We start from the raw sequence: 11650 nt of genomic DNA on the forward strand, positions 1-11650 counted from the left end.
CCTGCTGCTCTGGTTGAAATCTGGCTTGCGAGAGATGCTGTGTTCTGGATAGATCTTGGATCAAAGGGAGCAGTGAGGTGGAAGAAGAACCATTTTCTCCTGCCAAGAATCTAAGCAGCAAGCCCGAGAAGGAGGGGAGAGGTCACCAGGTCCCACTACCCCACATTCTGGGTCTTGGCTGAACAAAGCAGGATCTAAAAAAGACAAGTACATGGCCTAAAACCATTACACACATTTGGGAACGTATTGATAAAAAAGTGATTTTTAAGCTCCAAATTAGGAATTTCATGAATTCTAAAGTGCCTGTAATTAATTATTCTGTGTGCAGGGCTCTCCGGCGAATATGTCAGACCTAGACACAAGTAAGGGTGTTTGTGGTGTTATCAATGGCAAGAGGAAAGGAAAGGAAACAGGGACGGGGCAAAGCTAGAATGGAGGGCTGGAGAAGGACGCTGACATGGCAGAGGAGGACTCAGTTAATTAAATGTTTGTCAAGGGTCAAGCACTGGGTTAGGCCTTGCCTCTACGAAGAGGGTAAAAAGTGGCTGACATCCAGGACCCCCATTTGAGCGGAACATATAGTGACAGCATTTGGCTGGGGAGTGGGAAAACCCTGACCAGATAGTCCACCTTTGGCTGCCTTTCTGCCATGCCAAGTTCAAGTGGACCTGTTTTCCTTCCTTCTGATCTGCCAGCCTGACCTTACAGTGGAAGATGAAGTCTACTATAGTCATGTATGGAATCTAACTTTTTGTGGTAATTGATGAGCAACTGTCTGGTACCAAGATGTACAATAGGAATACTAAGACATGATCCTTGTCTTTGAGAAACTTCCTGCTTCCTGAGAGGAAACAACAATAACAAAATACCCTGGCATTACCTGTTGGTGTATTTGAGACTTTTATCCTTAGTGCAAGAAGATATCTGACAGAAACAACTTCAAGGAGAAAAGATTTATTTTGGCTCACAGTGTATCACATGGGGAAGACATAGTGTTTGGAGTGGCTCTACCTGTGGTGGCAGGTGCCTGTGGCACACAGCTTGTTAACACTCTAGAGGATAGGAGAGTAGAGAACAGAATTAGAAATAGGTCTAGGCTATAAGCCACCAAAGGAGTCCAACCCCAGAAGCTGCATCCACTAACATCCACAAGACACCATGTCTCAAAGGTTCTACAACCCCTCAAAATAGTGCCACCAGCTGGGGACCAAGCGTTCGAAACACGAGTCTGTGGGGGACTGATTACAATCAAACTATAATAGTTGTGAAGGGGTTGAAAGCATGAAATAGTGAGTGCTATATGTGGCCAAGCCTGAAAAAGGCTCAGTGTGCTGGGACTTTGAAACAATATTGGAACTAGTCTAGAACCAGGACTTTTGAGTTATCTAGAGTCCCAAATTATGCTATGAGCCGAGAAAGTGCTTTTCAATAATCTCTTTAAAACTGTTATTTCACCTGGTCCTGGGACAATTTAGTTAAACTCTTAGTTCCTTTGCTTTGATTGGAGTTAAATCATGGAAGTAAGGTGTCCAGTGCTGGTCAGAATCTTTGATTGGCTGTAGATGACATCTTAGAAGTGATTAGCAGAAGCATTGTAGTCATGGAGCCCAAAGTGAGTGCATCCCCCATTGTGAGACACACACACACACACACACACACACACACACACACACACAATGAAAAAGTGAGGAAATGTATTTAGTATTACCCAATAAGTACAGTTTGTTTGTTACACACAATCTTTCAAAAGGCAAGGTCCAAAGGGAAAAATTATGAAAGGGCCCTGGAGAGTGACCGTGTGGGAACTGTTGCTGTCCAGGGGAGTGATGGAAGATTTGATTCCTAACATCTCCATCAAGCAGCTGGTCCCTATTTGTCCTGTTCTGGGGACAGAGAACTCAACTGTCCTTGATGCAGCATGCATGCTTCACCTGGGTTCCAGGCCCTTTATGGCTCTACCCTCTCCATTCCTTACTCCTCTATTTAGTTTACATGTGGCCCAATTTAATCCCCAGCTCTGTTGATAAATGATTATGTGCTTGGGTAACTTAGGTCTACTCTTGAATCTCCAAATCTTTATGCCATGATGAAGGGATCAGACCATGGTGTGAGCTGGTGGAACATTCCTCACCAATATCCGGTCCTCTTGCCTTTGTGGCAAAAGAATGAACTACAGTTTTCAGCCTCCTTTTTACCCAGGGAGTATCATGAGCTTTTCCCGGGGGAACTTGGGTGAATGTGTTCAGTCTGTAACACTTCTGGGCCTGCCTCTTCGAACTCTGTAAAATACTCTACAGTAGGGCTTTCAAGCAGTCCCCCTTTCAGGGCTGGGTGGTTCCAGGCTGACTTTGAAGCCACACGTCAGAGACCCAGTAGGATTCATCCTTGTATCACAGAGTTCTCCATCTGGAACACCATCCTTGGATTTTGTGAGTTGGAAAATAAAACTTGAGTTATGATACTGAGATTTGGGACTTGTCAGTAATGATTATTCTGAGGGCCCCAAATAACAGTCATTCCTCCTCAGTTCAGGACTAACAGCAGTGAAGATTTTAAATTTTATTTATTATTTTTATTTTACATGTATGTGTGTATTGCCTACATGTAGGTAAGTGCACCCGTGTCGTGCAATGCCCTTGGAGGTCAGAAGAGGCTGTTGGATCTCCTGGAACTGGAGTTATGGACAGTTCTTAGCTGCCATGTGGATGCTGGGATTCGAACCTGGGTCTTCTACAAAAGCAACCAGTGTTCTTAACCACTGAGCCATCTCTCCAGCCCAGCAGTGAAGATTTTAAAAGGCAGAATTTTCTGGAGTTTGGTTGGTGAAGGTGGCAGAGGTGTGTAGTTATACTGTGGACTTCATAATGCTGCTCCCCCAGAGTTCAACAAGCTTGTCTACCTCATCAATGGCACCATTAGCAATCTCCAGAGTTCTTCCTCATAGACCTGATCCCACAGACATAGCCTAAGGCTATTCCTAAAGAGAGCCTGCAGAAGAGCTTGTCAGTTTCTTCTGAACTCATTGATCAGGTAAATAAGTGGCTCTACCTCCCATGAGGAGGATCCCTTGTGGGAAAATGAAGCAGGAATTGTTACCCTTAATAAGTTCCTTCCTTGTGAAAACACAAGGCTAGGAAATTAAGGTTCTCACCCAGGGCTCCTCTCAGACATGAAAGTTTTGGTGAGTCCCTGTGAGTCTACACTGCATGAGGACAGAAGTCACATCTCAGCCTTCTCGTGACTCTTCCATAGGACAGAGAAGAATATAACTCTATCCAGAGGTGGTGCAGAGTCAATGTGTGGGGACTGACTGGTGACATACCATGAGCATATTTGACATTTCCCCCACAGGGTGACTTCAGAAGGAGAGGTTGCTGTGGCTTGACCCCTCACACCACTAGTCCTTGCCTAACCCCATGATTTGGTAGTGTGAAAGGCCATGCTGATGACCCAATCCATCCTTGGGGAGATGCTAGCACTCTCCTTCTGCCCACCAAGCCCCATGCTGGGAAAGACCCTTGACCTTGCTGAGCTCCTGGCCAGCCCATTGCCCTGGGGGGTCACTGAATACTTCGAATCCCATGGTTGGTTGTGTGTTTCAGAACTGAGTCTTTCTCATAGTGTCCATCAAGAAGTACCTGTGGCAGGTTGTGCTTAAATAAAGATGAGGGGTGATTGTCTCTGATGAGAGGTGCCTGGCTATTACCTGGGTAAGGAGAGGTGTGAATACACCATCTTTTAAACGTGTATACAGACTGGACTGGTAATTCTCAGGATTTTGGATTATGGTGACATTTAAAATTAAACCTAGCACCATTCATTGGTGAATAGATAGATGAAAGTCAGTGTATCAATCACTTCCCTGTTGCTGTGATAAAGCATCATGACCAAGGCACCTTATAGAAGGAAAAGTTTATTTGAACTTATGGTTCCAGGGGCAAGAGTCCATAACGGTGGGAGAGGCATGGAGCAAAGGTGGCTCGAGCAGAAATCCGAGTAATCACATCTTCAACCAGGTACAGGAAGCAGAGTGCAACTGGAAATTTGGCAAGGCTTAAGAACTCTCAAAGTCTGTCCCAGTAATGTGCTTTCCTCCAGCAAGGCCACACCTCCTAAAACCTCCCCAAACAGCTCCACCAACTGGGGACAAAATGTCCAAGTACTTGGAGCCCATGGGGAGGGGGGCACATTCTCATTCAAACTACCACAGTTGGTATGTCTATATAATGAAATATCATTCAGCCTTTAAATGGGAGAAAATTTGGACACAAGCTACAACGTGGATGAGCCATGTTGTAGCTAAGTGAAATAAGCCAGGTATGAAAGAACTAATGCTATCTGACTCCTCCATAGGAGTTTACAGAGACAGGCAGACCATTGGTTGCCTCAGGCTGGGGAGGAGGATATGGAGCTGTTTTTTTTTTTGTTTCAACTTATTAATTAAAAAAAAACTTTATGATTGCTTTGCCTGCATGGATGTAAGTGCACCATGTGCATGCAGTGCCCATGGAGGCCAGAAGAGGGCATCAGATCCCCTGGAACTGGAGTTAGGGATGATTGTTAGCCACCATGTGGGTGCTGGGAACTAAACTCCAGTCCTCTGCAAGAGCAACCAATGCTCTTAACCCCCAGTCATCTCTCCAGTCCCACAGCTGTTGTTTAGAGCTAGAGTTTCAGTTTGGAATGAGGAAAAAGTTCTGGATATGAGCAGCAACCATGCTTTCACAACAAAGTGGGTGCAGTTAAAAACTACTGAACTGTCCATTCCAAAATGGTGGAAGGTAAATAAATAATAAACAAACAAACAAACAATAAATAAACCAAGGAAATAATACCATAGTGGTACCAACATTTAGTTCTGTCTATGGGAGTTACTAAAAGGCACTAGAGTCTTCTTTAAAGTATTATGACATCCAAAGAAATGACATTTCTAACCTCACAGAAGTGAGGCAGGTGGGCTCTCCAGGTAGGTGATGGCGCTTGGGAAGGAAGAATTTTAGCCTCATAGAAAAGCTGACTCACTAGAATCAATACTCTTGTTTGTATTTAATACTTAATTTGTGTGATCAGCTTCTGCAAGGCCCAGGAATGGTTTGTGATCCCTTGTTGGCAGAGAACAGGAGGCAGGGGGACTTAGGTCAAGCCTCTTCTGCCTCATTAGTTCAGGGGTGTGTCTCAGTGCCAGAAAGAGGGCTTCAACCAGGGTGACCACCAATACCTGCTGCTCACGGTGAGAACTAGAAGTGTCCCTCCTGTCATCTTCTAGACACTGCTGTCAGATGCTGCTGTGGTAGTCCTGGCTGGTTCCTTGTGCATCAAAGGCAGCCGGGCAGGGCCCGCTGTCCTTGAAGTAGCTGCTGGGTAGAACCATCAGGATGCTGTATTTGTAAAGCTCCTTCCCAGGACTTGGCATGGGTAGATGCTTGATAGAGGACAGTTATTTTTATCCGGGCTGTCTAGAAAACAAAACAAAACAAAACAAAACAAAACAAAAATGCAAGCTTCTGAGTCCTCCAAGTTTGGATCGAATCTCTGTTTACTAGGATTTTGACCTTCTGTGATTTCCTTCAGTTCCCATAGCCTCAGTTTCTAGTTCGTAAAGGAGGGTCAACAAAATCTCTTTCGTGGGGTTTTGTACCATTGCAAAGAAAAAGAAGCTTTCTACCCTCTTTCCTCCCTCCCTCTCCTTCTCCCTTTCTGTCTCCTTCCCTCTTTTCTCCCTCCCAATCTCCCTTCCTCTATCCCTCCTTCTTTCTCTCTCTTCCTTCTTTCCTGCCTTCTAGAGGGATAGTGTCGTGTGTGGCAGCTTCCTAACCTCAGCCCCAGAGGTGCCTCCCTAGCTCATCCAGGAGTACCTTCCTTAACTGGCAGGGTGAGACTGTTCTGTGGAGCGGTCCACTTTCCTGCTCCTAAAGGCTCATTTGAGCCCTCTGGACTCTAGGATCATGGATGTTCCTGTGAAGAAGTCACGGAGAACAGGAGCCTCCATTCCCCATGGCTGGCAGCTTCCCTGTGGGAGCATCTGTTTACAATGGGAAAGGTCCATGAACTGGTCCCTGGCACCTTCTATGAGGGAAAGAGTTCTCTTCATTTTTTTTTTTTTTAATTTTCTCTGTAACTTTTGGGGAGTTTCACATGTGATCATTAGTTTTGGAACCTAGCTGGTCTGTCTTTAGTTTTCTTTCTTGAGTTGAGTGATTGTGGCTTGAGCATAAGGGTCCTCGTTCTCTTCTTGGATCTGAGCTGGCATGTACTGTTGGGGCTCTAAGAGACTCCTGGGGTCTCTGTAAATGTTTCTTGGTTGGTTCATGAAGAGAAAGATCTCTAAGTTCATGAGTTGAGAGGATACTGAATTAACCAGTAAATGACTCCTGTAGGGAGATGCTTTGGACTGGCCTTTGGCAGGGGTAGGAAGGGTGGGAAGATGCCTAGCTAGAATCCCATCTACTCTGTGTTTCTGGCCAGTCTTAGTCTGCCTAGTACCCAGGAAACATCCCACTAATGCTGTCTCTACAGGGTCACTCTTCAAGATCAGGCTCCTCTAAATCCTTCTGGGATTGTTCAGACTAGACTAGTTGCTCCTGCCTCTGTGCTCCTGGAAGGAGCCTGTATACATTGTGACATCTGTCATATTGTATTGTAATTATCTAAGGGTTCCAGACAAAGGCCTAGAGGGCAGAGGCTGTTCCTCACACTTCTTCCCCAAGCTTCTGCATTATAGAGACTTTGCACATGGGGTGAATAAGAAGCATCACTGAGCTTGCCTGGTGCTGGCAGGGATTAGGGAGGTCCCAAGGAATGAGGGGCTGGCTGAGCATCAGGGGCCACTGGATGTCAGGCTCCAGAGCTCCAGTCTGCTTGGCAAGAACTCCATTCCCCATTTCCCAGAGATTGTTCTCGTAATACACTGGCAGTGTGCCCAATCCAGGCTCTGACTAGTTCCTAAAACAAGTTAAATCTTTCCCTTTGGGACAATTCCATCAGCAGGGGTAGATGAGCATGCTTCTCTGATGACCTTGGCGTTCATAGCCAGGCTTGGGCTCTTTCCCACTTGGTTCCTCAAGGCCTCAGCAGCAGCCCTGTTATGCTTGGCTGCACTTCTGGCTGGTGAGATGAACACTGTCTTCCCAGATCTTGGGGTGGACGAGAGCTGCATCCACACCCCCACCCACAGCTGTCTGTGCTTGGCTGTGATGGAAACTGGGCTCTTCATCCAACAGATCTCAGTGGAGATTGGAAAGTGCTCGTCGGAGGAGGGAGTTGTGTCATTGTCAGGATGTGGATGAAAGCCAGGCTGCAAATGAGAACTATGATCTTCCCATCACCCTTGCTTTTTCCTCCAACGGAAGGACAATGACAGCTGCAGAGCCTGGACACTATCTTTCTTGGAGCGACTGAGTGCTGCCAGACGAACACCACTGAGGTGGAGGCTAAGATGGTTAGATCATAGGATGTAGACTATAGGTGAAAGCTCACCATGTCTCAGGCAGTGTCTGGCTGCAACATACAAGGTTTTTAACCTTTCAAGCCCTACTTAACACACCTGACGGGTGAAGATGCTTTCTGACACAGGCATTTCAGAAGTCCCCACCCTTCCTGTGATCCAAGGAGAGCCTGAGGGGTAATGAAAGAGACAAATAACTTTTCACTCACTTTTTTTTTCTTTAAAGTTCTTTATTTTTGTTATCGTTTCAGTGGTTTTGGGTGTAGGGCTGATGGGGTAATTATATGAGGGAGCCAAGTAATCTTTTCTTGTTGGGTGTTTTGATGAGAGGCTGGGCAAGGATCTCCCCAAGGAAAGTGTGTCTGGAGGGGGCACACAGACCATTTAGTTCTGTCACTGAAAACAGAAGTACAAATTTCCTTAAGAAGCAGAGTGGAGGGGTGTGGAAAGAGCACTGGGTCAGGACTCAGTCCAACTTCATCCCTGGCTCTGTGAACTTAAACTCATCATGTCATTTCACTTTGTTTTATTTCTAAACTTCACCCAACAAAGGCTCATATAACCTTCTGGTTGTGAGCCTGAGTTTCTAATGGCTATGTCGGCGCTAAGCCCCAAAAGCTTATATAACTTTAAACTAGATATTGTAAACTATTCTATGTGCTTTACAAATATCAACCCACTTAACTTTAAAAAAATAATCATGATGTGGTATTATTGGCAACCTAATCTTATAAATAAGAAAAATGAAAGACAAAAGTGCTAAGGAATTTGCCCAAGATCACATAACTGGTAACTGATAGTCTAAGACTGAGTCTTCTTAGTTTCAAAATCTTCATCTGTAAAATGAGGATTAAACTTGCTGTTCTGCAGGCATTGGAGATTTGTGAACACAGAAAAATCCTGTGTGGGGACACAGAAAAGGTGGCCATTTGCAAGCCAAGCAGAGAGGGTTCAGAAGAAACCAAACCTGCTAATACTTTCCTTTCAAACTTTGAGATGAGCTAAGGAGAATTGTGAGAGAATAAATTAATATTCTTTATGGAAAAGTAAAGTGCTCACCTTGTAGACACGAGGCCCTGAGTTCAGTTTCCAGAATCCCATGTTAAAAAAGCCGGGTGTAATGGGGTGTAGGGGTAAAGACCAGATCCCTACGGTTTACTGGCCAACCTATTCTTGGTGAACTCTAGGTCAATGAGAGAGAGAGAAAAAGGAGAGGAGCAGAGGCAAAGGCACCTGCCACCAAGCCTGAAGACCCGAGTTCAGACCTTGGAATCCACGTGGTGGAAGGAGAGAACTGATTCCCACAAGTCATCTTTTGACCTCCATACCTGTGCCATGGCACGTGTGCAGTCACATCTATACACACATAATAAATAAATAAAATGTACTTTAAAAATGTAATAAAACAGAAAGGTAGATGTGCCTAAGGAATAACACCCAAGGTTGTTCTCTGGGCAACTCAGGCATACATGTGGACTTGCACATACACATACACACGCACATGCACTTGCTCACACGTGAATACACACGTATACATACATATAAAGAAAGAAAAGACAGAACTAAAGAAGGAAGGTAGAGAAAGCTTGTTGCTTTGACATCAGCGCTTGGTTTCCTTGCATTCTTTTTAATCTTGGCTTGGACCACTGACATGATTGGCATGGAAGACCCTTAATACAAAGCTGGAAGAGGGCTTGGATCTTTAGTTTTCTTCCTTCATGACTAGCAGAGTCCCTGACACAGAGAAGGTAGTCAGGAGATATTGAGTGAACACATGAGTTGATCCCATCACCCTGTGTTAGGACTTGACCCACCTTGCTCTTCCCCAAACATGGCTTCCTATAGGTATCAATTGTCTTTTTAATTTAATTTTATTTATTTATTTTTTTGTCTTTTTGAGGCAGGGTCTCCCTGTAGCCCCAGCTGTCCTGGAACTCACTATGTAGACCAGACTGGCCTTGAACTCACAGAGATCTGCCTGCCTCTTCCTCCCAAGTGCTGGGACTAAAGGCGTGTGCCACCACACCTGGCCTCAACTGTCTTAAAAAAAAAAAATCAATTCATTTTTATTTTATGTGTATTGCCTGTACATATGTAAGTGCACCTGTACATGCAATGCCCATGGAGGCCAGAAGAGAGCATAAGATTCCTCTGAAACTGGAGTTAGGGATGGTTGGGAGCTGCCATGTGGGTGCTGGGAACTGAATCCTGATCCTCTGCAAGAGCAGCCAGTGCTCTTAACTGTTGAGCCATGTCAGCCCCTCAACGGAGCCTTTTAAACCACAGGATCCCTGGGCTGCAGTATATTCCTGGCACAGAAAGGTGCACAGGCTGAATGAATGAAATTGCATTATTGCCCTTTGCTTTAGGCCAGAAGTCACCTATTATCATGAAGGTGTGAGCATGCTCAAATGCCATAGTCCGTTGGACATTGACACCAGTTAGTGATGGAGAAATCTTCTGAGGTGAGAAAAGATAAGGTGGCAGAAGTGAAGTTTTTTCAATTACTGTATAACAAATGACTCTAAAGTGTAGCAGCTTAAAACAATTGTAGTAGCTTAAAATAGTAGTAGAAAAATAGTAGTAGTAAATCAGTTGTAGCAGCTTAACGGTCCTAACTGTTTTCTGCTGTATGTGATGTAGCTATGATTAGTCGGTTAGCTGCCCTCAGCTGAAGGCTGCCTGGGGTTGGAATACCCAGGACGGATGCTAATCCTCAGGCTCTGCTTCCCCAGACGCTCTCCTGTCTTTGTCGTGTAGTCCAAGGTTTTTCTCAGTCTGACAGCTGAATTCTAAGACAGGAAGAGAAAGCTTCCCAAACTCTTAGAACTCGTTCAGAAGTTCCAGAATTCACGTCTGCCAGCTATATGGCCGAAGTAAATTATAAGATTCAAAAGGAGAGACAGACTCCACGTCATGTGGTGAGGAACAGATGTATACATACAAGATGGTTGAGCCTGTTGGTGGCTGTACCTGAGACTCTACCAGAGGTGGGAGAGGAGAGGCATCAGGAACCTCTCCTGGTCCTCGTGCAAATGAGGACAGCTGCTGAGGGCTGGGCTGTGATTTGCCTGCCAGAGCCATTGGTTTACTTCCCAGCTGGTGGATACCACAGGGTGCTAAAACTCTAGCTGTGGTTCTGTCTAGGTGGATCTGAGCAGGGCTTTGTTCAGGCTTTATCTTCTCATCCTCCAGGTGATATCACAAAAGCAGCGGAGAGGGGTGGGGTGACCTGTGCATAGGGTGGCACAAGTCAGTGGCAGAACCAGAGCTGCTGTTGCCCCATGATGAAGGACTATAACTATTGGGCAAAAATGCAAATTTTTTTCCATCCAAACTATTAGGTGATTCATATAATCTTGCTGGCCCTCATCTGTTTGTTTAGTGAATATGGGACAATAATATCTACTTTATACAGAAAAATAGACAGTGATAGGTTGCATAAATTTAGAGCCAGACTACCTAAATGCACACCTTGGTCCTTCCATCTGCCGTCCATATTGCCTTGTGAAAATACTTAATTGCTCTATGCCTCAGTTTCCTTTTCTGTCAAGTGGGGATAATAATATTTACTGTCTGCAGAGTGGTGTGGATTAGATATGTTTGAAAGTACAGAAACATCTAAAACAGAGTCTGGCACATGATTCACAATCAGTAGGTAGTATCTCAAGCTATTAGAGGCTTTTGATGGAAAGAAAATTAAAATAAACCAATGCTTGCTAAAGTCTAGCACGTGCCTTACCCATAGTAAATGACGGCTATTAATTTTGGGGAAAGTGGGTCCTTCAGTCATTTCCCTTCTTACCACATTTACACTTGATGAACTTTGCAGCAAACATGTCAGTTGTTTTTCCCTTAATTGTTCTGAAGGCAATGAGTATCTTATCAAATTGGTTAGAGTTTGATATTTGCTGTGGGCAGGAAGATCCCCTGTCAAGCAGGAACAGGCTTTATCCTCCTTCCCTGCTGTGTAGGCCCACTTCCTGATCCCACATGCACACCTACCAGAGAGGAGCCCTCCCACCAGAGGAGGCAGTCCTCTTTTTATAGCCTGTGTCCCAGGTTTACCCCTTACTAGGCAGGTGAGTTTTGGATCTCCAGGACATTGAACCCCCAACTTTAACAGTTAGCGCAGTGTTCTTGTCTGAAGGGAATACCAACAGTATCTGCCTCATAGTTATTGGGACAGTTAAATGAAGCAATATT

At 44.9% G+C, this 11650-nt stretch overlaps 1 long non-coding RNA gene across 1 annotated transcript; it reads right to left on the bottom strand.

Moving 5' to 3' along the window:
* Nucleotides 1-3955: 3955 nt before the first annotated feature.
* Nucleotides 3956-5975, bottom strand: LOC115072409. The gene is made up of 3 exons (XR_003851464.1): nt 5856-5975; nt 5219-5456; nt 3956-4036 (listed from the first exon to the last, which is right to left on the bottom strand). It is a non-coding gene; the product is annotated as an uncharacterized LOC115072409 (long non-coding RNA).
* Nucleotides 5976-11650: the final 5675 nt, after the last annotated feature.

This window comes from Nannospalax galili, unplaced genomic scaffold (genome assembly GCF_000622305.1).
Source record: "Nannospalax galili isolate Female #2095 unplaced genomic scaffold, S.galili_v1.0 scaffold380, whole genome shotgun sequence".
NCBI lineage: Eukaryota > Metazoa > Chordata > Mammalia > Rodentia > Spalacidae > Nannospalax > Nannospalax galili.